Source organism: Chiloscyllium plagiosum, unplaced genomic scaffold (assembly GCF_037043375.1).
Source record: "Chiloscyllium plagiosum isolate Xiang-an unplaced genomic scaffold, Cpla_swu_hap1 HiC_scaffold_20, whole genome shotgun sequence".
In the NCBI taxonomy this organism is placed as follows: domain Eukaryota; kingdom Metazoa; phylum Chordata; class Chondrichthyes; order Orectolobiformes; family Hemiscylliidae; genus Chiloscyllium; species Chiloscyllium plagiosum.
The window spans coordinates 51,017,027-51,043,832 of NW_028270158.1; the positions used below are offsets into that span (position 1 = coordinate 51,017,027).

The following is a 26,806-nucleotide window of genomic DNA, read 5'->3' on the forward strand; positions in this document are numbered from 1 at the left end:
ACGCAGACACGGGGAGAACGTGCAAACTCCACACAGTCAGTCGCCTGAGGCAGGAATTGAACCCGGGTCTCTGGCGCTGTGAGGCAGTAGTGCTAACCACTGTGCCACCGTGCCGCCCACCTTTACTAAGGAATCAATTATAGTGTCGAGCAGACGAAGTCTTGGTAGGATCATCAAATGAGACCATAAAAGTAAAAGTAAAAACACAAAAGGGGCAAATATGCTATTGGGTATGGACTATATACAGACCCCAAAACAGAGAGAGATAGAGGATCATATACGTAAAAATCAAATTTCAGCTATCAGGCAGTAATAACAGGGGGGTTTTATCTACCCAAATATTATCGGAGATAATTTTACTGTGCAAGATAGGGAGGTGGCAACATTCTTAAAAAAGAATTGTATCCAGGAGACCTTTTTAGCCAGTATATAGAAAGCCCAAAAAGGGGAAGTCAGTTTTGAATTGAATATTTAGAATTGAGCCTGGGCAGGTGGAAAGTACAACGGTAGGGGAGCATTTTGGATATAGTGACCATAACTCAGTTAGAGTTATGATTATTATGAAAAAGGATGAGGATGGAACAGGAATAAAAGTTCTAAACTGGGAAGGGCTAATTTAAAACAAAATAAAATTCATAGGCTGTGGGCATTGCTGGCTGGGTGAATTTAATGCCCATTTTAGTTGCCTTTGAGAAGCTGGTGGTGAGCTACCGTCTTGAATTGCTGTAGGTTCTGAAAGAACAGTAACACATTTCCACGTGAGGATATGGAGTGTTTTGGGGGGGAACTTGCAGATGGTCCTGTTCTCATGTATTTGTTGCCCTTTTCCTTCCAGATAGCAGCAGCGGTGGGTTTGCAAGCAGCTGTCCAAAGACCCTTGGCGATTTTCTGTACTGCATCCTGTAAATGGTACACAGTACTGCTTCTGAGCATCAGTTGTGGGTGCAAGCTTTGTGTCAAGCTTCTTGAGTATCGTTAGAACTGCACTCAAATTTCCAGCTCAGCACTGTCCCCATGACTTGTCCTACCTGCCTATCTTCCACTAATATCATTTATTGTATCCGTTGCTCCCGATGCGGTCTCCTCGACATTGGGGAGACTGAGCGCCTCCTAGCAGAGCGCTTTAGGGAACATCTCTGAGACACCCGCACCAATCAACCACACCGCCCAGTGGCCCAACATTTCAACTCCCCCTCCCACTCTGCCGAGGACATGGAGGTCCTGGCCTCCGTCACCACCGCTCCCTCACCACCAGACGCCTGGAGGAAGTACGCCTCATCTTCCTTTCAGAACACTTCAACCCCAGGGCATCAATGTGGACTTCAACAGCTTCCTCATTTCCCCTTCCCCCACCTCATCCTAGTTTCAAACTTCCAGCTCAGCACTGTCCCCATGACTTGTCCGACCTGCCTAGCTCCTTTTCCACCTATCCACTCCACCTTCTCCTCCCTGACCTATCACCTTCATCTCCTCCCCCACTCACCCATTGTATTCTATGCTACTTTCTCCCCACCCCCACCCTCCCCTAGCTTATTTCTCCATGCTTTAGGCTCACTGCCTTTATTCCTGAAGGGCTTTTACCCGAAACGTCAATCTCGCTGCTCGTTAGATGCTGCCTGAACTGCTGTGCTCTTCCAGCACCACTGATCCAGTATCTTCTTTTCCACCTATCCACTCCACCCTGACCTATCACCTTCATCCCCTCCCCCACTCACCTATTGTACTCTATGCTACTTTCTCCCCACCCCACCCTCCTCTCATTTATCTCTCCACCCTTCAGGCTCTCTGCCTGTGTTCCTGATGAAGGGCTTTTGCCCGAAACGTCAATTTTACTGTTCCTCGGATGCTGCCGGAACTGCTGTGCTTTTCCAGCACCACTCTAATCTAGACTCTGGTTTCCAGCATCTGCAGTCATTGTTTTTATCTAGACAAGTGGAGAGAATTCCACCTCACTCCTGAAGTGTGCCTTGGCAGTGGTGGACAAGCTTTGTTCAGTCAAGGTGAGGTACTTACTGCAGAATTCCTAGTCTCTGACTTACTCTTGTAATCCTATTATTTACATGGCTAATCCAGTTCAGTTTCTGGTTAATTATAACCCCGGATGTTAACGTTATCGATCGTCAAGGGACAAATGGTCAGATTCTCTCTTGAAGATGGTCTTTGTCTGCTATTTATGTGGCATGAATGTTACTTGCCACTTTTCAGCCTAAACCTGAATAGCGTCCAGGTTTTGGTGCATTTGGACATCAACTACCTCAGTATCTGAAGAATTATAAATACTGCTGGACATCATGTAACTCTCACGTCATTCTTGAATTCAATTCTTTTTTCTCCAAGTTCAATTCCACAACGCTGTAATAAGCTCAGGAGCTGAATGGTCATTGTGGAACCCAAACTGAGCAATGAGCAGGATGCTTCTGAGCAACTGTTCCTTCATAGCACTGCTAATGACACCTTTCATCATTTTACTCATCGAGATGAGACTGATGGGGCGATAATTAGCTAGGTTTGATTTGTCCTGATGTGTACATGCAGAATTTATTTGGTAATTATCCACATCATGTGCCAGCGTTGTAGCTATACTGGAACAGCTTGGCTAGGGCTATAGCAAGGAGAAAGTGAGGTCTGCAGATGCTGGAGATCAAAGTTGAAACTTTATTGCTGGAACAGCACAGCAGGTCAGGCAGCATCCAGGGAACAGGAGATTCGACGTTTCGGGCACAGGCCCTTCTTCAGGAATGAGCAGAGAGTGTTCAGCAGGAGAAGATAAAAAGTAGGGAGGAGGGACTTGGAGGAGGGGCGTTGGAAATGTGATAGGTGGAAAGAGGTCAAGGTGAGGGTGATAGGTCGGAGTAGGATGGAGGCGGAGAGGTCAAGAAGAAGACTGCAGGTCAGGAAGGCGGTGCCGGGCTGGAGGGATCCGGCTGAGACAAGGTGGGGGGAGGGGGGATGAAGAAACTGGTGAAGTCCAAGTTCATCCCCTGCGGTTGGAGGGTTCCCAGTCGGAAGATAAGACGCTCCACCCCGACCGTCGGGTTGTTGTGGTTTGGCGGTGGATGAGTCCAATGACCTGCATATCCTCGGTGGAGTGGGAGTTGAAATGCTGTGCTACAGGTTGGTTGGGTTGGTTCGTCCGGGTGGCCCAGAGGTGCTCTCTGAATCGCTCCGCAAGTAGGCGGCCTGTTTCCCCAATATAGAGGCGGCCACACCGGCTGCAGCGGATGCAGTAGATGATGTGGGTGGAGGTGCAGGTGAATCTGTGGCGGATATGGAAGTTTCCTTTGGGGCCTTGGAGAGAAGTGAGGGGGGAGGTGTGGGCGCAAGTGTTGCACCTCCTGCGGTTGCAAGGGAAGGTGCCGGGAGTGGAGGTTGGGTCGGTGGGGGGTGTGGATCTGACAAGGGAGTCGCGGAGGGAGTGGTCTCTACGGAAAGCTGATAGGGGAGGGGAGGGAAATATATCCTGGGTGCTGGGGTCTGTTTGGAAGTGGCGGAAGTGACGGCGGATGATGCGCTGTACGTGGAGATTGGTGGGGTGGTAGGTGAGGACAAGTGGGGTTCTGTCCTGGTGGCAGTTGGAGGGGCGGGGCTCAAGGGCGGAGGAGCGGGAAGTGGAGGAGATGCGGTGGAGGGCACCGTCGACCACGTCGGGGGGGAAATTGCGGTCCTTGAAGAAGGAGGCCACCTGTGTTGTACGTATTTTGAACTGGTCCTCCTGGGAGCAGATGCGGCGGAGACGAAGGAATTGGGAGAATGGGATGGCGTTTTTACAGGGGGCAGGATGGGAGGTGTAGTCCAGGTAGCTGTGGGAGTCGGTTGGTTTGTAGTAGATGTCCGTGTTGATTCGGTCGCCTGAGATAGAAACAGAAAGGTCTAGGAAGGGGAGGGAGGAGTCCGAGACTGTCCAGGTGAATTTGAGGTCGGGGTGGAAGGTGTTAGTGTAGTGGATGAACTGTTCAACCTCCTCGTGGGAGCACGAGGTAGCGCCGATACAGTCATCAATGTAGCGAAGGAAAAGATGGGGGGTGGGGCCAATGTAGTTGCGGAAGATGGATTGTTCCACGTACCCTACGAAGAGGCAGGCATAGCTGGGGCCCATGCGGGTGCCCATGGCTACTCCTTTTGTTTGGAGAAAGTGGGAGGATTGGAAAGAAAAGTTGCTTTTAAAGGAGTAGCCATGGGCACCCGCATGGGCCCCAGCTATGCCTGCCTCTTCGTAGGGTATGTGGAACAATCCATCTTCCGCAACTACATTGGCCCCACCCCCCATCTTTTCCTTCGCTACATTGATGACTGTATCGGCGCTACCTCGTGCTCCCACGAGGAGGTTGAACAGTTCATCCACTACACTAACACCTTCCACCCCGACCTCAAATTCACCTGGACAGTCTCTGACTCCTCCCTCCCCTTCCTAGACCTTTCTGTTTCTATCTCAGGCGACCGAATCAACACGGACATCTACTACAAACCAACCGACTCCCACAGCTACCTGGACTACACCTCCTCCCATCCTGCCCCCTGTAAAAACGCCATCCCATTCTCCCAATTCCTTCATCTCCGCCGCATCTGCTCCCAGGAGGACCAGTTCAAAATACGTACAACACAGGTGGCCTCCTTCTTCAAGGACCGCAATTTCCCCCCCGACGTGGTCGACGGTGCCCTCCACCGCATCTCCTCCACTTCCCGCTCCTCCGCCCTTGAGCCCCGCCCCTCCAACCGCCACCAGGACAGAACCCCGCTGGTCCTCACCTACCACCCCACCAATCTCCATGTACAGCGCATCATCCGCCGTCACTTCCGCCACCTCCAAACAGACCCCAGCACCAAGGATATATTTCCCTCCCCTCCCCTATCAGCTTTCCGTAGAGACCACTCCCTCCGCGACTCCCTTGTCAGATCCACACCCCCCACCGACCCAACCTCCACTCCCGGCACCTTCCCTTGCAACCGCAGGAGGTGCAACACTTGCGCCCACACCTCCCCCCTCACTTCTCTCCAAGGCCCCAAAGGAAACTTCCATATCCGCCACAGATTCACCTGCACCTCCACCCACATCATCTACTGCATCCGCTGCAGCCGGTGTGGCCTCTTCTATATTGGGGAAACAGGCCGCCTACTTGCGGAGCGATTCAGAGAGCACCTCTGGGCCACCCGGACGAACCAACCCAACCAACCTGTAGTACAGCATTTCAACTCCCCCTCCCACTCCACCGAGGATATGCAGGTCATTGGACTCATCCACCGTCAAACCACAACAACCCGACGGTCGGAGGAGGAGCGTCTTATCTTCCGACTGGGAACCCTCCAACCGCAGGGGATGAACTTGGACTTCACCAGTTTCTTCATCCCCCCTCCCCCCACCTTGTCTCAGCCGGATCCCTCCAGCCCGGCACCGCCTTCCTGACCTGCAGTCTTCTTCTTGACCTCTCCGCCTCCATCCTACTCCGACCTATCACCCTCGCCTTGACCTCTTTCCACCTATCACATTTCCAACGCCCCTCCTCCAAGTCCCTCCTCCCTACCTTTTATCTTCTCCTGCTGAACACTCTCTGCTCATTCCTGAAGAAGGGCCTGTGCCCGAAACGTCGAATCTCCTGTTCCCTGGATGCTGCCTGACCTGCTGTGCTGTTCCAGCAATAAAGTTTCAACTTAGGGCTATAGCAAGTTCTGAGCAAGTCTTCAGTACTCTTATCAGAAAGTTATCAGTGCTCACAGCTTTTGCAATATCTAGTGCCTTCAGCTGTTTCTGGATATCATACGTAGTGAATCAAATTGGCTGAAGACTGGCATCTGTGATGCTGGGGAATTCCAGAGGAGACCAAAATGGATCATCCACTGGGTACTTTTGGCTGAAGATTGTTGAGTGCTTCAGCCTCATCTTTTACACCAACATTCTGGGTTCCCCATCATGAAGGATAGGGATGTTTATGGAGCCCTCTCCTCCAGTGAGTTGTTTAATTGTCCACCATCATTCATAACAAGATGTCGCAAGACTACAGAGCTTAGATCTGATCCATTGGTTGGGGAAATCACTGGCCTGTCTATCATTTGCTATTGGTGTGTTTCTGTAGGGGAAATCAGTTAGCCTAGTTGGTTGGATGGTCAGTTTGTGACGCAGAGTGATGATAACCACATCGGTTGAATTCCCACACTGGCTGAGGTTTCCATAAAGGACTCTCCTTTTCAGCCTCTCCCCTTGCTGGAGGCTTGGTGACCTTCAGATTAAACCACATTCTCCTGAAGGGCTTATGCCCGAAACGTCGATTCTCCTGTTCCATGGATGCTGCCTGACCTGCTGTGCTTTTCCAGCAACACATTTTCAGCACATTCTCTTTTCTTACTACATAGAGAGAGCAGACATATGGTCTGTTAGGACAGTGGTAATTTTTTTGCTTGTGCTGTTTGCCACACAAAGTATTCCGGTTTTGATACTTCACCAGGTTCACACCTCATTTTTAAGTATGCCTGCTCCTCTTGGCATGCTTTCCTGCATTCTTCAGTGAACCTGACTACATTTTCCAGCTTTTAACCCATAGCCCTGGAGGCTATGACAACACAAGTAAATGTCTTAATACTGCTCACACGTAACAAGAGTTTCTGACTCAACGACCATTTCACAATGAGTAACAGACTCCCACAACCTTCAGTGCAAAAACATATTCCTCAAAGCTCCTCTTAGCCTTCTACCGCTTATGTCCCCTGATTGCCACCAATCTACTACTAAGAGAAGTGCCTTCCTACCAACACTACCTATGTCCCTCAATCTTGTACACCTCGATTAGTTCCTTCAACTTTCATTGTCCCAAGGCAAGCAACCCTAGCTTATGCAATTAGTTTAGATTAGATTAGATTACATTACAGTGTGGAAACAGGCCCTTCGGCCCAACAAGTCCACACCAACCCGCCGAAGCGTAACCCACCCATACCCCTACATTTACCCCTTACCTAACACTATGGGCAATTTAGCATGGCCAATTCACCTGACCTGCCCATCTTTGGACTGTGGGAGGAAACCCACGCAGACACAAGGAGAACGTGCAAACTCCACACAGTCAGTCGCCTGAGGCGGGAATTGAACCCGGGTCTCTGGTGCTGTGAGGCAACAGTGCTAACCACTGCCACCGTGCCGCCCTATCTTGCCTCAGATCTCAGACCTTCCAGCCCAAGTAGCATCCTGGTAAGTCCCCTCAGCACCCTTTCTAGGGCGGTCAGAACCTTGCAATAATGCGGGACCAGACTGCATACGGTACTTCAACTTACATTTTATAAAGTTCCAGCATAACCTAGACAAAAACAAAACACTGCAGATGAGGGAACTATAAAGAGAAAGTGTAGGAGAAACTGAGCAGGTCTGCCAGTATCTGTGAAGATAGAAAATTAATGTTTCAAATCCAGTAGGGGTCTTCTTCAGAACTCCAGCATGACCTCTTATTTTTGTATTCCATGCCTCAGCTAACAATGGTAAGTATCCTATATACAGTCTTAACCACATTAATTGATCTGTCCTATTATTTTCAGGGATCCGTGTACATGAAGGCCTCTCTTGATTTAATGTACTTTGCAGGGTGCTACTATTCATGCTTATCAGGTTTTGCCTGGTTAGCCTTCAAGTGCATTAGCGTGTACTCTTCTGGATTGAATTCCATTTGGCAGTCAGCTGCCCATCTGACTAGTTCATCGATATCCTCTGCTAGTTACCATCTTCGTAACTTTTAGGTTGTGTTATCTTCAAACTTCCTGATCATACCCTCTACATTCAAGTCCAGATCATTAATGCACACCATAAACAACAAGAACCCCAGAACCAAGATCTGTGGAAACCCACTGGAAACAGTTACAGAAACATCCCTCTGTCACAAACTGTATCCCAGCCAATATTGCAACCAAAGTGCCACATTCCTTGGATTCCATGGGTAACTTTCTTGACTGCTCTATGACAGACATTATTAAAAGTCTTGCTGAAATTCACGTAGACCACATCAAATGCACTAGTCTCATCAACACTCCTGGTTACCAATACAAGAAAAGTGATCAAACATGTCAAACACTACTTTCCCTCAGCAAAACCAGGTTTGCGACCCCTTCCCCTTCATGTATTCTGTCCTTACTGAACTCTTCCGAAAGATGCAACACTAAAGGGACTGGAGAGTACTTGTGCATGATCCCAGAAAGCTAGCACACAGGTGCAGCAGGTATTCAGGAAGGCTGATGGAATGATGGACCTTATTTCAAGTGTGTTCAAATAAATGAGCAGTGGAATCTTAGTGCAACTGTACAAGATGTAGTGACATCACATCTGCAATAATGAGAGCAGTTTTGGTCCTTTTATTTGGGGAAAAATATCATTTCATGACAGGCAGTTCACAGAAGGCTCAAGGATGATTCTGGTAATGAAGGGATTGTCTTATGAGCAAAGGATAAACAAGTTGGGACTCTACTCACTGAAGGAGAGAAGAATTACAGGTGAACTCATTGAAATAAAGGTATTTGGCATGGCAAACACAGAGGATGATTCCCTGAAGAGAAAGTCTATGACCAGAGGGCACAGTCTAAGAACAAAGGGACACCAATTTAAGATTGAGTTGAGAAGCAATTTCTTCACTCAAAGGGTTGAGGATCTTTGAAACTTCTTGCCACAGAAAGCTGTGGTGCAGTGTCCTTATGGACTGAGTGCAGATTCATAGTTCCTTGAAAGTGGAGTCACAGGTAGAGGGGTTAGTGAAGAAGGCATTTGGTATGCTCTGTTCGATTAGTCAAAACATTGAGTATAGGAGTTAGGAGGCCATGTTGCAGCTGTACATTGGCTAGACCACTATTGAAATATTGTGTACAATTCTGGTCTCCCTCCTATAGGAAAGATGTTGTGAAACTTTAAAAGGTTCAGAAAAGATTTACAAGAATGTTACCAGGGTTGGAGGGTTTGAACTATAGGGAGAGGCTAGGGCGGTTTTCCCTGAGGCATCGGAGGCTGAGGGATCACCTTAGAGGTTCATAAAATCGTGATGGGCATGGATAGGGTAAAGAGACAAGGTCTTTTCCCTGGGGTGGATATGTCCAGAACTAGACAGCATAGGTTTTGGGTGAGAGGGGAAAAATATAAAAGGGATCTAAGGGGCAGCTTTTTCACTCAGAGTGGTGCATGTATGGAATGAGCTGCCACAGGAAGTGATGGAGGCTGGTACAATTACAACATTTAAAAGGCATCTGGATAGGTATATGATTAGGAAGGGTTTAGAAAGATATGGACCAAGTGCTGGCAAATTGGACGAGATTAATTTAGGGTGTCTGGTCAGCATGGACAAGTTAGACCGGAGGGTCAGTACATCTCTATGACTCTATATTAAGATGAAGATAGACTCTTAGATCAATTGGGAAAATCAAGGGTTACGTGGAAAGGGCAAGAAAGCGGATGTGAGGACTATTCGATCAGCCATAATCTTATTCAATGGCAGAACAGGCTCAATGGGCCGAGCAATCTACTCCTGTTCCCATTTCTTACGGATGTCCTGTGCAGTAAGCATCTATCAATCTTTCACTCAATGACTGTAGTGCCATTACATGTCAAGGAGTGATGGTTAGATTCCTTATTGTTGCACATGGTCATTGACAAATATTACTTTCTATTTGTCAGCCAGAATATTGACCAGGTTTTGCTGCATTTAGCCATACACTGCTTCATGGAGATGACACAATGGTGCTGAACACTGTACAGTCATCAGCAAACATTCCCACTTCTGACCTTGAGGAGGAGGGAAGGTCATTGATAAACCGAGTGATGATGATTAGGCTGAGTATATTACCCTGAAGAACGGGAGGTCTCTCGTGATGCAGTGGTAGTGTCCCTCCTGCTAGACTAATAGTTCCTTAATTCAAGCCCCACCTGCTCCAGAGATGTGTAACAATGTCTCTGAACAGGGTGATTAAGAAACAAAAGAACTACAGAAAATCAAAAACAAAAACAAATCGCTGAAAAAAATTCAGGTCTGGCAGCATCTGTGAAGAGAAATTGAAGTTAACGTATTGTGTCCAGTGACCCTTCTTCAGAACTGAAGCGTTTGTGATTAGAAAACTGGGACTCTCGTGAGACTTTTGTGACTTTGTCTCGGCCTCTGAGCTCGGAGGCTGGGATTCAAGTCCCACCTCTGAACCAGGTGATTATAAAAAGGTACCCTGAAAAGCTTGGGACTTCTGCAGCACAACAGTGTCCCACCTCTGCGTCAGAAGTCCTGGGTTCAAGTTCCACATGCTGCAGAGATATTCTGTAACACATCGGAACAGACTGATTAAAGATATGCAACCTGGAGAACACTTGCAGAGATATCATGGAGCTGACCTTCAACAAGCATTGCCATCCTTCGTTGTGCCAGGCTTCACTTCAACAAGGAGAGAGAGACATCCCCAAACCTCACTGACTGTAGGTTTGCTGGGGTTCCTTGATGGTAGATTCTGCCAAATGCAGCCTTGATGCCAAGGTCAGTCACACTCACCTCACCATTAGAATTCAGGCCTTTTGTCTATGGGCTTGGTTCTAACATAATGAGGTCAGAAGCAAGTCACCCTCATGGAACCCAAAGTGAAAGTCAGCAGCAACCTTTTGCTAAGAATGTTCTGCTTGGTAGACGGTGTCATCAACACTGCTATCTTTTTATTGATGACCAAGAGCAGACTGATGGGGAGGTAATGGAAGGAGTTGATTTTGTCCTGCTTTTTGTGTACCGACATGTGTGGGCAATTTTCCCCATTGTCAGGTAATTGCCAGTGTTGTATCTCTAATAAAATTGCTAGGTTAGGGACTTAGCTAGTTTTGCAGCACAGGTCTTCACTATCTTTGCTGGAATGTTGTCAGGGATCTATATCCTCTCGGACATTGTGCATCTGGCCATTCTTGAAATCACGTAGTGTGGACTGAATGGGTTAAAGTCTAGTATCTGTTATTCCGAGGATCTCTGGAGGAGGCCAAGATGGATTGGCCTCAACATTTCTGGCTGAAGATTCTTGCAATATTTCAATTTTTTTTGTACAATTTGGCAGGCTTCCTTACCACTGAGCCTGGAGATATTCATGTAGCCTCCTCCAGTGAATTGTTTTAATTGTCCAAAATCATTCAGGACTGTATGCGGCAGGACCTCAGAGCTTAGAGATAGAATCAGAATCCCTACAGTGTGAAAACAGGCCATTTGGCCCAACAAGTCCACACCAATCCAGACCCGCTCCCCGATCCTATTACACTACATTTACCCTGAATAATGCACCTAAACTACACAATTTGTCATGGCCAATTCTTTGGACTATCGGAGGAAACTAGAGCACTCAGAGGAAACCTACTCAGACATGGGGAGAACATGCTAACTCCCCATAGACAGTCACCAGAGGCTGGGATCGAACCCAGATCCCCGGCATTGTGAGGTAACAATGCTAACCACCGAGCCACCTTGCCACCAAGTTTTTAATAAATGTGCAAAATCATATTTCTTGCAACCATAGTTCTCCTTCAACATTCCAAACTGTGACTAAAGACAGATGTCCAACTGATTCAAAGACAGAAAAGAGTGGAAGTACACAGACCATCTTGGGAAAGTTAACAAAACTACAGTCTTATTTCTCTACAGTTAATTAGCATCTTAATATTAACTGATCAAACTCAAAGGTGGATCTTTGACTTATTCACTGAGAAATCTGTCATATATCCAAACACTAAGCTTTCTTGAGGTGCAGTCGTGATGTGCCTAAAGTCAGTCAATAGCACTTTTTTTCAATTTACAATAAACTTACACCAAAGAAAGCTTTATGTTATCCTTGCAACACACTTCCAGCACTTGATGCTCTGCAATATTCAACACACTTCTATTCACATTTTGTATGCAGAGCAGCAACATGGACTTCACTTTCATATTTTCGACTAAAGTTACGAAATATCGGACGCCTAAAAACGATCGATAAAAAAAGATTTTATCTTAAGATGCACTGAACTGCAACAGTTCATTGTGACAGCTGCACAGCACCCAGGGTTGAGATCCGAACGAGAACGATATTTTTGTGCTCACGTATGTTACGAAAATTCAAGTTGGGCGAGTCTTGGTGCGGAAAGAGCAATTTCAATGGGAAAAGATGCACATTTTAAAAGAATAAACAAGATCCTACCTGGAGATAAAAGGGGAGGAAAAAGCAATCGCGATGCACAATGGAGACGGATAGGAGCTGTTGCCCAGAAGCAGGAAGATGGCGGCAGTCAGGTTTCCCCCCGGGGGTTTGCACCTCAGCGGTGCCCTGCCCCTCCCCGGGGACAGTGTGCGGAGGGAGTCCCGGGGCAGGGTCCAGCCCGCGGCTGAGGTGGAGCAGCCAGTTCCCGGAGTGCGTGTCCAACTGGTGGGCCCGAATTAAACTCCAGCTCTCCTTACTCTCCCCAGCCTCCTCCCTCTCCCCTCTTCCTCTTTCTCAATCTCAATCTCACCCACTCCCCGTTCTCCCTCACTCCCTTTGCATTTACCGCGCCGTCCCCGCTCGCGGCTCTTCCGGGTCACCGAGTGACCGTTTCCGGGGCACGTTACCACGGCGACGGCCCGTTGTCCCGGCAACTCCTGAAGGTAAAGTCATCCTTGGCATGTTTGTCTCTAATGGTGCGTGTTTTAAATACCGCACGATCATAAATAGACTAGATTGCTGCGTGTGTTGGAGACTTATATTAATCGGAGTGTAATTTTTTCCTAACTTTTACAAAACAAACGGTCCCAGTCTGTGGGATGAGATTTTGGCGGATGGTGTTCCCGTTTGGTCAGTTATGGAATTCAGTGTCAACCTCGGCACGTTTCCTGAAGGAGGGTTATCCCCGAAACGTCCAGCCTCCTGCCTGTCTACTTTGGATTCCAGCATCTGCAGTTTTTATTTGTCTCGAACAGTCCAAACACGCGCAGCGATATTTAATTTTGTTCTTTTTCGTACCTCTCCCACCGAAGTCACAAAATAATGGAGCTCTAAAAGCGATGGGTGACGTTTTAGACTGAGCCACAAGACCTCGTTGTGACAGCGAAACAGCACCCAGGTGTGATGTGCGGTTGAGGAAACGACATTCTTTCCGTGCTCGGAGAAATCAAGAGAAATTAAGGTTGGGCGGGTCCTCCGTACACAACGAAAGCAACTTTGATCCGAAAAGCGGACAGCCTAGTTTTGTTTTTGCCAAAAACCAAACACAAATGTGCTGGAGAAACTCAGCTGGTCTGCCAACTTTTCTCGCTATAAATGCAGCGAAAACTACAGAGTTTCTCCAGCATTTAATGTCTTGCTTTATGACTCCCGGTATCCGCAGTTATACGGTCATAGAAATGTACAGCCGGGAAACACACGCCTCCGTCCAACTCGTCCATGCCGACCAGATATCCTAACCTAGTCCCATTTGCCAGTACTTGGCCCATATCCTTCTAAGCTGAAAATGTGTTGCATCCAAGGAACAGGAGAATCGACGTTTTGGGCATAAGCTCCTGAGGAAGGGCTTATGCCCAAAACGTCGATTCTCCTGCTCCTTGGATGCTGCCTGACCTGTTGCACTTTTCCAGCAACACATTTTCAGCTCTGATCTCCAGCATCTGCAGTCCTCACTTTCTCCCCATATCCTTCTAAACCCTTCCTATTCTTATACCCATTTAGATGCCTTTTAAATGTTGTAATTGCATCAGCCTCCACCACTTTCTCTGGCAGTTCATTCCATACACACAACACCCTCTCTGAAAAAGTTGCCCCTTAAGTCCCTTTTAAATTTTTCCCCTCTCACCCTCAACCTGTGCTGTCTAGTTCTTGACTCCCCCACCCCAGGGGAAAGACCTTATCTAATCACTCATAATTTTATAAACCTATATACGGTCACTCCTCAGCCTCTGATGCGTCAGGGAGAACAGCTCCAGCCTATTCAGCCTCTCCCAATAGCTCAAATCCTCCAACCTTGGCAACATCCTTGTAAATCTTTTCTAAAACATCCTTCCAATCGGACGGAGACCAGAATTGCACACAATATTCCAAAAGTGGCCAAACCAATGACCCGTACAGCTGCAACATGACCTCCAATCTCGGATACTCAATGCCTTGACTAATACCAAACACCTTCTTCACTATCCTATCTATCCATGACTCCAATTTCAAGGAACTATGAACCTGCACTCCAACATCTCTGTGTTCAGCAACAGTCCCCAGGATCTTAACATTAAGTATAAATCCTGCTCTGATTTGCTTTCCCAAATTTATCTAAATTAAACTCCATTTGCCACTGCTCAGCCCATTGGCCCATCTGATCAAGATCCCATTTTAATCTGAGGTAACCTTCTTCGCTATGCGCCACAGCTCTAATTTTGGTGTCATCTGCAAACATACTATGTTCCCATCCGAATCATTTATATAAATGATGAAAAGCAGTGGACCCTGCTTTTGGCACACCACTGGTCACAGGCCTCCAGTCTGAAAGGCAACCCTCCACCACCAGCCTCTGTCTTCTACCTTCGAGCCAGTTCTGTATCCAAATGGCTAGTTCTCCCTGTATTCTTGCTAACCAGTCTCCCATGAGGAACCTTGTTGAACAACTTACTTAAGTTCATAGAGATCACGTCCACCAGTCTGCCCTCACCAGTTCTCTTTGTTACTTCTTCAAAACACTCAATCACATTCGTGAGACATGATTTCTCACGCACAAAGCTGACTATCCTTAATCAGTCCTTGCCTTGTACCTCAGGATTCCCACCAACAACTTGCCCACCATCGATGTCAGACTCAGCGGTCCGTAGTTCCCTGGCTTTTCCTTACCACCTTTCTTAAATAGTGACACCACATTAGTCAATCTCCAGTCTGGCAACTCACCTGTGACAATCAATGATACAAATATCTCAGCAAGAGTCCCAGCAATCACTTCCCTAGCTTCCCACAGAGTTCTAGGGTACACCTGATCAGGTCCGAGGGATTTATAAATTTTTATGCAGTTTAAGACATCCAGCGTCTCCTCTCCTGTAATATAGATATTTTTCAAGATGTCACCATGTATTTCACTACATTCTGTATCTTCCATGTCTTTCTCCACAGTAAACATGATGCAAAATACACAGTTAGTATCTCCTCCATCTCCTACAGTTCCACACATAGGCTGCCTGACTGTGGTTTGATACACTTCCTACTTTTTCTTAACCAAACCCTCAATTTCTCTAGTCATTCAGCTTTCCCTACACCTACCAGCCTTGCTTTTCACCCGAACAGGAATATACTGTTTCTAGACTCTCGTTATCTCTTTTTTGAAGGCTTCCCATTTTCCAGCCATCACTTTACCTGTGAACATCTGCCCCCTTAGAGACATATAGCATAGAAGCGGATCCTTCAGTCTAACTTCTCCATGCCGACCAGATATTGTAAATTATTCTCGTCCCATTTGCCAGAATTTGGCCCATATCCCTCTAAAACCTTCTTATTCATGTACTCATCCAGATGCCTTTTAAATTGTTGTAATTGTACCAGCCTCCCCCACTTCCTCTGCCAGCTCATTCCATACATACACCAAATTCTGTGTGAAAAATTTGTCCCTTAGGTCCCTTTTAAATCTTTTCACTCTCACCTTAAACCTATGGCCACTAGTTTTAAATTCCCCAACCCTGGGGAAAAAGACCTTTGCTATTCACCCTATCCATGCCTTTCATGATTTTATAAAGCTCAATAAGGTCACCCCCACCGACACTCCAGGAAAATAGTCCCAGCCTATAGCTCAAGCCTGGCAACCTCCTTATGAATCTTTTCTGAACCCTTTCAAGTTTAACAATATCTTTCCTATAACAAGGAGACCAGAATTGAGTGCAGTATTCCAAAGTGGCCTAACCAATGTCCTGTGCAGCTGCAAGATGGCATCCCAACACCTGTACTCAATGCACTGACCAATAAAGGCAAGCATACCAAATGCTTTCTTCACTACCCTGTCCAACTGCAACTCCACTTTAAAGGGACTGTGAACCTGCACCCAAGATCTCTTTGTTTTTATTCTAGCATTTGCCAGTATCTACAAAACCCATGCATCAGGTTTTGTGCTGCAACAAGACTTCTGCATGACATCAGTTTAAGTGTGCTCAAAATGTTTGTGTTGATTGTTGTTGGAAAGCTACTCAGTTCCCTTATGATGTGGAAAGTTCTATAACGTTGTCGTTGTTTGAAGCTCTTCATTATACAGAAACATAGAGTTAACAGAGATCGCAGTCACGCTCGAGGCTGTAGGTGCTGTAATCTGTTCTGATAAAAGCAGAGGGAAAAGCCAGTAAACTGCTTGTAAATTTATGTACTGGTTGTACTGCAACTCCATTATGAGATGAATTGGACCAGTTTGTGTCATTTGCAAGTTTTAGCATTTTTAAAAAATCTTTGTGTTCCAAGTATTAGGTTCAATCCTAGAGGTTATGTGCATTTGATACTGTCTTTGTACTATCTTAAGATCATAAGACCAATGGAAGTAAGGCCATTCGGCCCATCTAGTCCACTCTGCCATTCAATCATGGCTGATGGGCATTTCAACAGCACTTACCAGCACTCTCCCCGTATCCCTCAATCCCTTGTGAGATTAAGAATTTATCAATTTCCGCCTTCAAGATATTTAACGTCCCAGCCTTCACTGCGCTCCATGGCAATGAATTTCGCAGGCCTACCACTCTCTGACTGAAGAAATGTCTTCTCATTTCCGTTTTAAATTGATGCCCTCTAATTTTAAGGCTGTGCCCACGGGTCCTAGTATCCCTGCCTAATGAAAACAAATTCCCAGCGTCCACCCTTTCTAAGCCATGCACTATCTTGTAAGTTCTATTAGATCTTCACTCAACCTTCTAAACTCTAATGAATACAATCCCAGGATCTCAGCCATTCATCGTATGTTAGGCCTAACATTCCAGGGATCATCCATGTGAATCTCTGCTGGACACGCTCTAGTGCCAATATGTCCTTCCTGAGGTGTAAGGCCCAAAACTGGACACAGAATTCTAAATGGGGCTGAATCAGAGCTTCATAAAGTCTCTGTACCACATTGCTTCTTTTACATTCCAACCCCGTTGAGATAAATGAACATTACAGTTGCTTTCTTAACCATGCACTCAGCCTGCAAGTCAACCTTTAGAGAATCCTGGACTAGCACTCCCAGGTCCCTTTGTACTTTGGCTTTAGTAATTTTCTCCCCTTTTAGAAAATAGTCCGTCCCTGTATTCTTTTTTCCGAAGTTCAAAAGCTCGCATTTGCTCACATTGAATTTCATCTGCCGTTTCTTGGACCACCGTCCTAAACTGTCTAAATCTTTCTGCAGCCTCTCCACATCCTCAGTACTACCTGCCTGTCCGACTAACTTCGTATCATCAGTGAACTTCACCAGAATGCCCCTAGTCCCTTCATCTAGATCATTAATATATAAAGTGAACAGCTGTGGCCCCAACATTGAACCCTGCGGGACACCCTTGTCACTGGCTGCCATTCCAAAAAAGAACCTTTTATCCCAACTCTCTGCCTTCTGACAGACAGCCAATCCTCAATCCATGCCAGTAGCTCACCTCGAACACCATGGGCCCTCACCTTACTCAGCAGTGTCACGTGAGGCACCTTATCAAAAGCCTTTTGGAAGTCTAGGTAGATAACATCCACCAGGTTTCCCTGGTCTCATCTACTTGTTACCTCTTCAAAGAATTATAACAGGTTTATCAGGCAAAACCTCCCCTTACTAAATCCATGCTGACTTGTTCTAATCCGACCCTGCACTTCTAAGAATTCAGAAATCTCATCCTTAACGATGGATTCTAGAATTTTACCTACAACCGAGGTTAGGCTAATCGGCCTATAATTTTCCATCTTTTGTCTTGATCCTTTCTTGAAAACAGCGTTAAAACAGCGATTTTCCAATCATCTGGGACTTTCCCTGACTCCAGTGATTTTTGAAAGATCATAACCAACGCCTCCATATTTCTTCAGCCACCTCCCTCAGAAGTCTAGTATGTAGCCCATTGGGGCCAGGAGATTTATAAATTTTTAGACCTTTTAGCTTTTCTAGCACTTTCTCTTTTGTAATGGCTACCATGCTCAACTCTGCCCTCAACTCTCCTTATTTGTTGGGATATTACTCATGTCTTCCACTGTGAAGGCTGCACAAAATACTTATTAAGTTCTTCAGCTATTTCCTTATCTCCCAGCATCAATTTGGAGCGGCCCCATGTCTACTTTCGCTTCTCGTTTGTTTCTTATGTATTGAAAGAAACTTTTACTGTCATTTCTAATATTATTGGCTCGCCTACCTTCATGTTTGATCCCCTCCTTCCTTATTTCTCTCTTTGTTATTCTCAGTTTGTTTTGTAGACTTCCCAATCTTCTGATTTCCCAGTGCTCTTGGCCACTTTATAAACTCTCTCTTTTTTTGATACATTTCCTGACTTCCTTTGTCAGCCATGGCTGTCTAATCCGCCCCCGCCAGAGAATCTTTCTTTTCTTTGGGATGAACCTCTGCACTATGTCCTCAATTACACCCAGAAATTCCTGCCATTATTGCTCTAATGTCTTTCCCATTAGGCTCTGCTTCCAGTCGATTTTCGTCAGTTCCTCTCTCATTACCTTTATTTAACTGGCACACCATTACATCCAATTTTGCCTTCTCCCTTTCAAACTGTAGTCTGAACTCTACCATATTATGATCGCTGCCTCCCTTACTTTAAGAACTTTTATAAAGTCTGGCTCATTACATAGCGCTGAGTCCAGAATAGCCTGCTCCCTTGTGGGCTCCATCACAAGCTGTTCCAAAAAGCCATCCTGTAAACATTCCATGAATTCCCTTTCTTTGGATCCACCGGCAACATTATTCACCCAGTGTATTTACATATTGAAGTCCCCGTGATCACCGTGACCTTGCCTTTCTGACATGCCCTATCTATTTCCTGGTACATGTTGTGCCCACTACTGGGAGGTCTGTACATAACTCCAATTATGTTTTTTTTTGCCTTTGTGATTCCTCAACTCTTATTCTACAAAAAGAGGTGTAATTGTTAGTGAATGTCAGATGTTACTTCTGATGTTCCTGATGTAGGGCTTTTGCCCGAAATGTCGATTTTCCTGTCCCTTGGATGCTGCCTCACCTTCTGTACTTTTCCAGCACCACACTTGTCTCTAAATCTCCAGCATCTGCAGTCCTCACTTTTGCCTGATGTTGCTTTCTCGAGGAGCTATTGCTCATGTCTACAGCTTGTGCTACTTCTACAAGTACTGCAGAAAGATGATGTAAATTCAAAATTCACTTTGCAGCACAAAAATTATATCCCACATTTAGATCTTTAAACTTTACTCCTAAAATTTTCAGCAACTCTCTTAAGTTGAAAAATTTCGACCCCTTTCACAGTCTGTGTCTCTCTCTCTCTCTCTATATATATATATATATATATCTCTATATCTCTCTCTCTCTATCTCTCTACCTATCTCTCTCTCTCTCTCTCTCTCTCTCTCTCTCTCCATCTCTCTGCAAACTATTTTAGGGTGAGACAATATGAAACAGTTGATTGATCAGTTGTGTGTTTCACAAGTACTGCACTGTTGAATCAGAATGTAACACTCTAAATAAGCATGCATTGGCAAATTTCCTTCCACTAATTCCCATACGAGGAGGAGTGAACTTCTATCTAAACATGTCTAATGAACATTATTTGATCAAGTTAAGATTTTTGGTGAAATTTACAAAGAAGGGTTCAGAAAAGATTTACAAGGATGTGAGTGTTGGAGGCTGAGAAATAACGTTATAGAGCTTTTTACATCATGAAGGGCTTGGATAGGGTGAATAACCAAAGTCTTTTCCCAAAATTAGAGGGCATAGGTTTAGGATGAGAGGGGAAAGTTGAAAAAGAGCCTAAGGGGCAAATTTTTCATGCAGAGCATGGTACGTGTAGGGAATGAGATGCCAGAGGAAGTGGTGAAGGCTGGTGCAATTACAACATTTAAAGGGCATCTGGATGGGTATATGAATAGGAAAGGTTTAGAGGGATATGGGCCAAATGCTGGCAAATGGGACTAAATTAATCAAGGATATCTGGTTGGCATGGATGAGTTAGACCGAAGGGTCTGTTTCCATGCTGTACATCTCTATGGCTGTGTAATAGAGAACAATACAGCATAGAACCAGGCCTTTCAGCCCTCCAAGCCTGCACCAACTCATTTTGTATTTCCATATTAAACATATTTTCACTTACAGGATCCGTATCCCTGTAAAATCTTTCTATTCATGATTTGGAGGTGCTGGTGTTAGACTGGAGTGGACAAAGTTAAAAATCACAAAACACCAGATTATGGTCCAACAAGTTTATTTGGGAGTACTAGCTTTCAGAGGATGAAGGAACGGTGCTCCGAAAGCTAATGCTTCCAAATAAACATGTTGGATCATAATCTGGTATTGTGTGATTTTTAATTTCCTGTTCATCCAGGTGTTTCTTGAATGCTGCTATTATGTCTACTTCCACCATCTTCTCTGGCAGTGCATTCCAGGCACTCAGCACCCTTTCTGTGAAAGACTTGCCTTGCGCATCTCTTTTAAACTTCCCCCTTGAACCTGTAAGTTGACCCCTCCACCCTGGGGAAAAAGCCTCATACTTTCCACTCTATTCATGCCATTCTCAATCTTATAAACTTCTATCAGGCCGCCCCTCAACCTCCTGCATTCTTGTGAAAACAAACCAGTCTATCTAACTTTTCTTCAAAGCTAAAATCCCCCATACCAGGCAACATCCTGGTAAACATTTTCTGTACCCTTTCTAAATCATCCACATCCTTCTGGTACTGTGGTGACCAGAACTGTACACAATATTCCAAGTGTGGCCTAACTCATATTCCATAAAACAACAGCATAACTTGTCTATCCTTATCATCAATGCCCCTTCCAATGAAGGTAAGCATACCAGAGGCCTTTTTAACTACCATATCTACCTGCGATGCCACCCTCAGTGGTCTGTAGACCTGCACACCCCAGATCCCTTTACATATTAATACTCGTAAGGGTCTACTATTTACTATATAATTGCTATCTGTACTTGACCTTCCAAAATGCATCATCTCACATTTGCCTGGATTAAACTCCATCTGTCATTTTTCTGTCCATGCCTCCAACTGATCTATATATACTCTGACAGTCCTCCTCACTATCCATAATTCTCCAATCTTTGTATCGTCCACAATATAATTTTGCATTTAAATAGCTTAGTTGATGATAATGACATGGAGGTCACTAAATTGCACTGTGGGAATTACACCTTCCAACAAGCATGGTTGAAAGGCCAGCCATCAGCAAGGGGAGCTTTGTACAACAATAAATATAGTGAACTTCAAACCAAACTTGCAGAATGAATGGAGGAGTGATAACGTTAAAGAAATCCAGATGTAGGCCAGTTTACATGATAAAGTACTACAAACCATCTATGGTATTCCAGAAGGAGCATTTTTCTCATTGGTATTGGTAATGCTTATCCTGTTGACTGACCAATCTTGGACTTGGACAGATCAGCTAATAATTTTAATCCAGTACAGGAAGTTAGGTCACAGATCAACCTGCACAAAATTTGAGCGTAATGTCTCTCTGAAGGATTTTCATTGGATAATTAGGCTATTAGTCTCTCTCCAGTGTCAAAAATATTAGCCGTGGTGCTATTGTTGTAAGGTCTATTGATAGCACTGAATAGCTTAGTCTTTTGAGTTCTTCTGGCTGCTAGAGTATAAGAGATAAATTCATCAATCAGAAGTGTGTGACAAACGTAGAGGAAATTTCTGATTTATCATTATAAGGAATGTCCTTGCTAGGGTTATGTTCAAATGTTATATTGTGCACATAGCTGAAAAAGTCTTGCCTGATAGCCACTATGGATTCAGAAAGCCAGAGGTACTATGGAGGGCTTCACTGCTACACAACTTCAGGAAATGTGTTGAGAACAAAACTTGACTTTTAATGCATCTTTGTTGATCTCACAAAACACTGTCAGGAGAGTGGGTCTCTGGACTCTACTGGCCATAATTGGTTTTCTTGAAAACTTTATCCAGATGATTTTCCTGTTCCTTGCTGGCCAAAGTCATAGAAAAAAGTGAAATTTCTATCTCCTGCTCTGTCTGTCATGGTGTAAAACTGCTTTGTGTTTTAGCCGCTGACTTGTTCATTACATTGTCTGTTTTGCTGCTGTTTATGCCAACATGAATTGGGATAAAGAATTTGTCTTTGCTTTAAAGTGAGTGACAAATTATAGTTTAGACAGTTTGGATGCTGTTGTTTGCTGATTACTGTATCCTTGCTATCTACACTGAAGAAGACTTCCAGATCGTAATGGAACATTCCCAGATAAGAAAACTTGGACTCATTATCTGTAGAAATTATATGCAGTTTGCCTCATAAAACTTTGTGGTGCATGATATATTCATTGACAGGCACATTTTGTCTGAACTGAATAGTTTTATATAAGGGCATAGGGAATAGGAGCAGGAATCAGTCATTCAATCCCTGAAGCCTACTCTGCCATATGACTGATCTTTTACGTCATTGTCATTTTCCTACATTTTGCTCATATCCATTTAATATTTAGGAATCTATTGATTTCTATTTTGAACATATAATGACTGAACCCCTCCACAGCTCTCTTGGTGTAGAGAATTTAAAAGGTTCACCACCCTTAAGTAAAGAATACCTCCTAATACCCCATAAATAATAAATAGGAGGATATTGAGAGGGGCAGAGGGACTGAGAGACCATTGAGTACATGTCCACATGTCACTGAAGATGGCAGCACCATTGGGTGAAAGGTTACATGCAAAAGCAGGGATGTAATGCTGGAACTATACACGACGTTGGTTGGGCCAAAGAATGGAGTTTTGTGTGCAGTTGTGTTCACCATGTTACAGGAAGAATATATTTGTTCTGGAGCAGGTACAGAAGAGAAGTATGAGAATATTTCTAGGGCTTGAAAATTGCAGCTATGAAGAAAGTTGGACAGGCCTTGGTTGGTTTCCTTAGAATGGAGGATGCTAAAAAGTGACTTATCTGGGGTGCACAAAATTGCACAGTGCTCACATAGAATGGACAGGAAAGACCTGTTCGCACTCGCAAAGGAATCTGGATCTGCACCTGAAGAACTGTAACCAACAAGATTATGGACCAGATGCTGGAAAGTGGGATTCGTATGGGCTGCTAGTTTATTCAGCTAATGTAACCACAGTGGGCTGAATGGCCTTTTTCTGTGCTGCAACCTTTCTATGGTTCTATATTAGACACAAACTATTTGTTTGGCACTTTTCTCTTTTTTAATATATAATTCTAATTCTCCTGTTTCTGCCTGAATGGGTCCATAGTTGCCTTTGCTAATATTTCCTCTATATGTCCAGTATCTATCAATGTTTCTTTCAGTTGTTTTTTGTGTTTCTAGCCAGTTTTCTTTCATATTCTCACTTTCTTTATCAGTTTCTTGGTGCTCCTTTATGTTCACTCTTAAGTGATTGATGGAATGACTGTTTGGTGCTCCCCACTGCCACAAACCACCTGCACTTCACACTAAAAAAGCAATGTAAGTCATAAAGCTGGCAGTGTATAACTGTGCACATAAAGGCTGGCAGCCTATAAGACAATGCTGAAGTCAACAAGTGCACTAAGAGGTAATGTGAATTTTATAAAGACTGGCAGCCTTCAAGTGTGTGACTAAAGTGAGGATGCATTAAGAAAGCAAGCTGTTATGATCCCCTCTGATGGCAATACTGGACACGTCATATTTTAGAATGAAACCTCGCATGTTAGATCATAATTTTAATTTTTGCAGTTATGGTTAGTCATTGAAATGAAGTGGCAGTTGACACGGGGCATGCTGACATGGGGCACAGACACAAGATGGCCATTGAACCATAAGTTGGTCACTTAGCACACAAGATGGCCACTGAGCCACTACATGGAAAAATACAGCGAAGTATACACAGATGCTGCCTGAGGCCAACAGGATACCAGTGCAATAGACACAGAACATAGATAATTTAAGGCGGGTGGGGGAGAGAATACAGTAACGTCTACTGCCCGCCGAAGAGTCCAGCCACCATCTTCAATAGAAATGTTTAACTGAGACTGCTTGTGTACAAGTGTTAATACCTTAGATTTGCAGTAATGGAAAATGATCTTCCTTCTCAGGAAGAACAATCACGACCAATTACTGCAGCAATGGACTTCTGTGTAGCTGCTGAAACTGACAATGATTCTGTAACCAACAGAGACTTTGCTGGAAAATCTCAGCAGGTCTGGCAGCATTTGTAAGGAGAAAAATGAGCTGACATTTCGAGTCTAACTGATCTTTGTCAAAGCTCTACAGAGAAAATGCTGGAAAATCTCAGCAGGTCTGGCAGCTTCTGTAAGGAGAGAAAAGAGCTGATGTTTTGAGTCTAACTGACCTTTGTCAAAGCTCAGCAATGATTCTGTAACATTCCTCTGAAACTGACAATGACTCTGTAATGTTTCTGTAAACAAACCATGGTGCACAAACAAAGACTCCATATTTGGATGTATAAAATATTGTGACATGTGCTCCAAGGATGAGAGAAGGCTTGCAACTGACAGCTGTGCTGCCAGAAGTCGCTTTCTCCCTGAAGCTCCAGTTCCTTTGTACAATAAATTCTGTTGTTGAATCCTGATTCTGACTCTGAGACTGGTGATTTTCCCCACAACAGAAACATATTTACACAAGTCTGCAGAAGTTCTTTTAACAAAAGAATATAAGTTTATTAAACAAAAAAGTAAACAAGCAAAGCTCGATGTAAAGAAGACAGCTAAAAAGGCTTTAAACAAAGTTTCAACATGTTTCCAAATACCATCCATTACAGAGACTCAATCCCAGAGAGATATCGCTCCTGTCTCAGATTTTAAAACCTTTACTGATTTTCTCCATTTTCTTTTTCATAATCTCTGGAGACAACTTTATGATTTATTTCCAGGGTTGGTGGTATGAACCTTTCATAATTGTGTTGGCTAAAATTTTTCATTTCTAGCTATTTGAAGATTTTTATCCAAACTTTTCTGGCTTGGAAGCTTCACAGAATAAAAACTAGGTGACTGGTTCTCTTGAACTGAACAACTAGGAGAAACAGTCCTATGCCTTAAAATTAACTCTGAGTTCTTCTGAACCAAACTTTGAACTTTCTGTTCTAAAACCAAACCAAATCAATTAACTTGATATGTTTAATGTGCCTGTCAAAATCTCAACAAAGATTTCCTCTGGGTGCACCGGTTTCCCCCCCACAAATCAAAGATGTACAGCTTGGGTAAATTGGCTGTGCTAACTTGCCCATACTGTGCAGGGATGTGTAGGTTAGGTGCATTAGTCAGGGGTAAAAAAGTAGTGTCGGGAAATGTGTCTGGTGGGTTACCCTTTGGAGGGTTGATGGGGACTTGTTGGACTGAAGGGCCTGTTTCCACACTGTAGGGATTCTATGATCTTCTATTAGTCATGCCATACTAGGGAGTGCAAAATTCCACCCATGGAAACGTTTGGAGTGAGATTTGTGATTAAAGGGCAATGCAGGTTACAAAGTTATTGATGTACATCATGCTAATTTTGAAACAGAATACTGTTTCAAACAAAATAGTTGATGCTTGACAATTGTGAGTTAATACAAAACTTAATAAACCAAAGATAGAAAACTACTCTGGAAAACAGAATACTTATTAATTTTATTATCCAATGAGTAAATTAAAAATTATGTAACCTTGTTAATGGATAATGAGCAAAAATAGGCCACTCGGCCCTTTGAGTCTGCTCTGCCATTCAATAAGATCATGTTTGATCTGATATTAACCTTAACTCTACATCCCATATAGCCCTGATAATCTTTCATTCCTTTAGTGATCAAGAATCTGCCTACTTTAGCCATGAAAATATTTAAAGATTCTGCATTCACTGCCTTTTGAGGAATGGAATTCCAAAGACTCACTGCTCTCAGACAAAAAATAGTTTCCTTATCTCTGTCTTAAATTGTAACACCTCATTTTGAAACTGTGATCCATACTGCTCGATTCTCCCACAAGGAAGGAGAGCATAGGAGACTGAGGGGAGATCTTATAGAAGTGTATAAGATCAGGAGAGGCATGGATAGAGTGAATACACTTAGTCTTTTTCACAGGGTTGGGGAATCGAGGATTAGAGGGCATCAGTTTAAGGTTAGAGGGGAAAGAATAAAAGGGAATCTGAGGGGCACCTTTTTTACACAGAGGGTGGTATGCATATAGAATGAGCTGCCAGCGGAAGTGTTTGAGGTGGGTACATTAACAACATTTAAAAGGCATGGATAGTAAAGGTTTAGAGGGATATGGGCCAAGTGTAGGGAAATGGGGTTAGTGTGGATGGACATTTTGGTTGGTATGGTCTCGTTTGGGCCAAAGGGCCTGTCTCCATGCTGTAGGTCTCTATGACCCTGTAAAAGGAAACATCCTTTCTACATCTACTCAGTCAAATCCCTTCAGGATCATGTATGTTTCATTTAGGTCACCTCTGACTCCAGAGAATACAAGCCTAATCTGTCTAGTCTTTCCTCATAAGGCAATCCACTAATTCCAGGTATTAGTTGAGTAATTGTTCTTTGAACTCCTTCCAATGCATTAAAAACTTTCCGTGAGTACGGTGACCAGTACTGAGCAGTCTGACTATATTCCCAGTATCACTGAAGCATAATTTCCTGACTCTTAGGTTCAATTCTCTCCACAGTGAAACATAACATTCGATTAGCTCTCCTGATCACTTGCTGCACTTGTCTACTAACTTTTTGTGGTTTGTACAGTAGGACATCCATGAAAGGA

At 44.3% G+C, this 26,806-nt stretch overlaps 1 protein-coding gene across 1 annotated transcript in view; it reads right to left on the reverse strand.

Annotated features, from left to right (window-relative positions):
• Positions 1-12,469, reverse strand: part of LOC122560550 (uncharacterized) — a 74,067-nt gene extending 61,598 nt beyond the window's left edge. Inside the window, exon 1 of the mRNA XM_043711292.2 lies at positions 12,139-12,469. The gene's annotated coding sequence lies outside the window, so the exon portion shown is untranslated. The remainder of the gene's footprint in view (positions 1-12,138) is intronic.
• Positions 12,470-26,806: the final 14,337 nt, after the last annotated feature.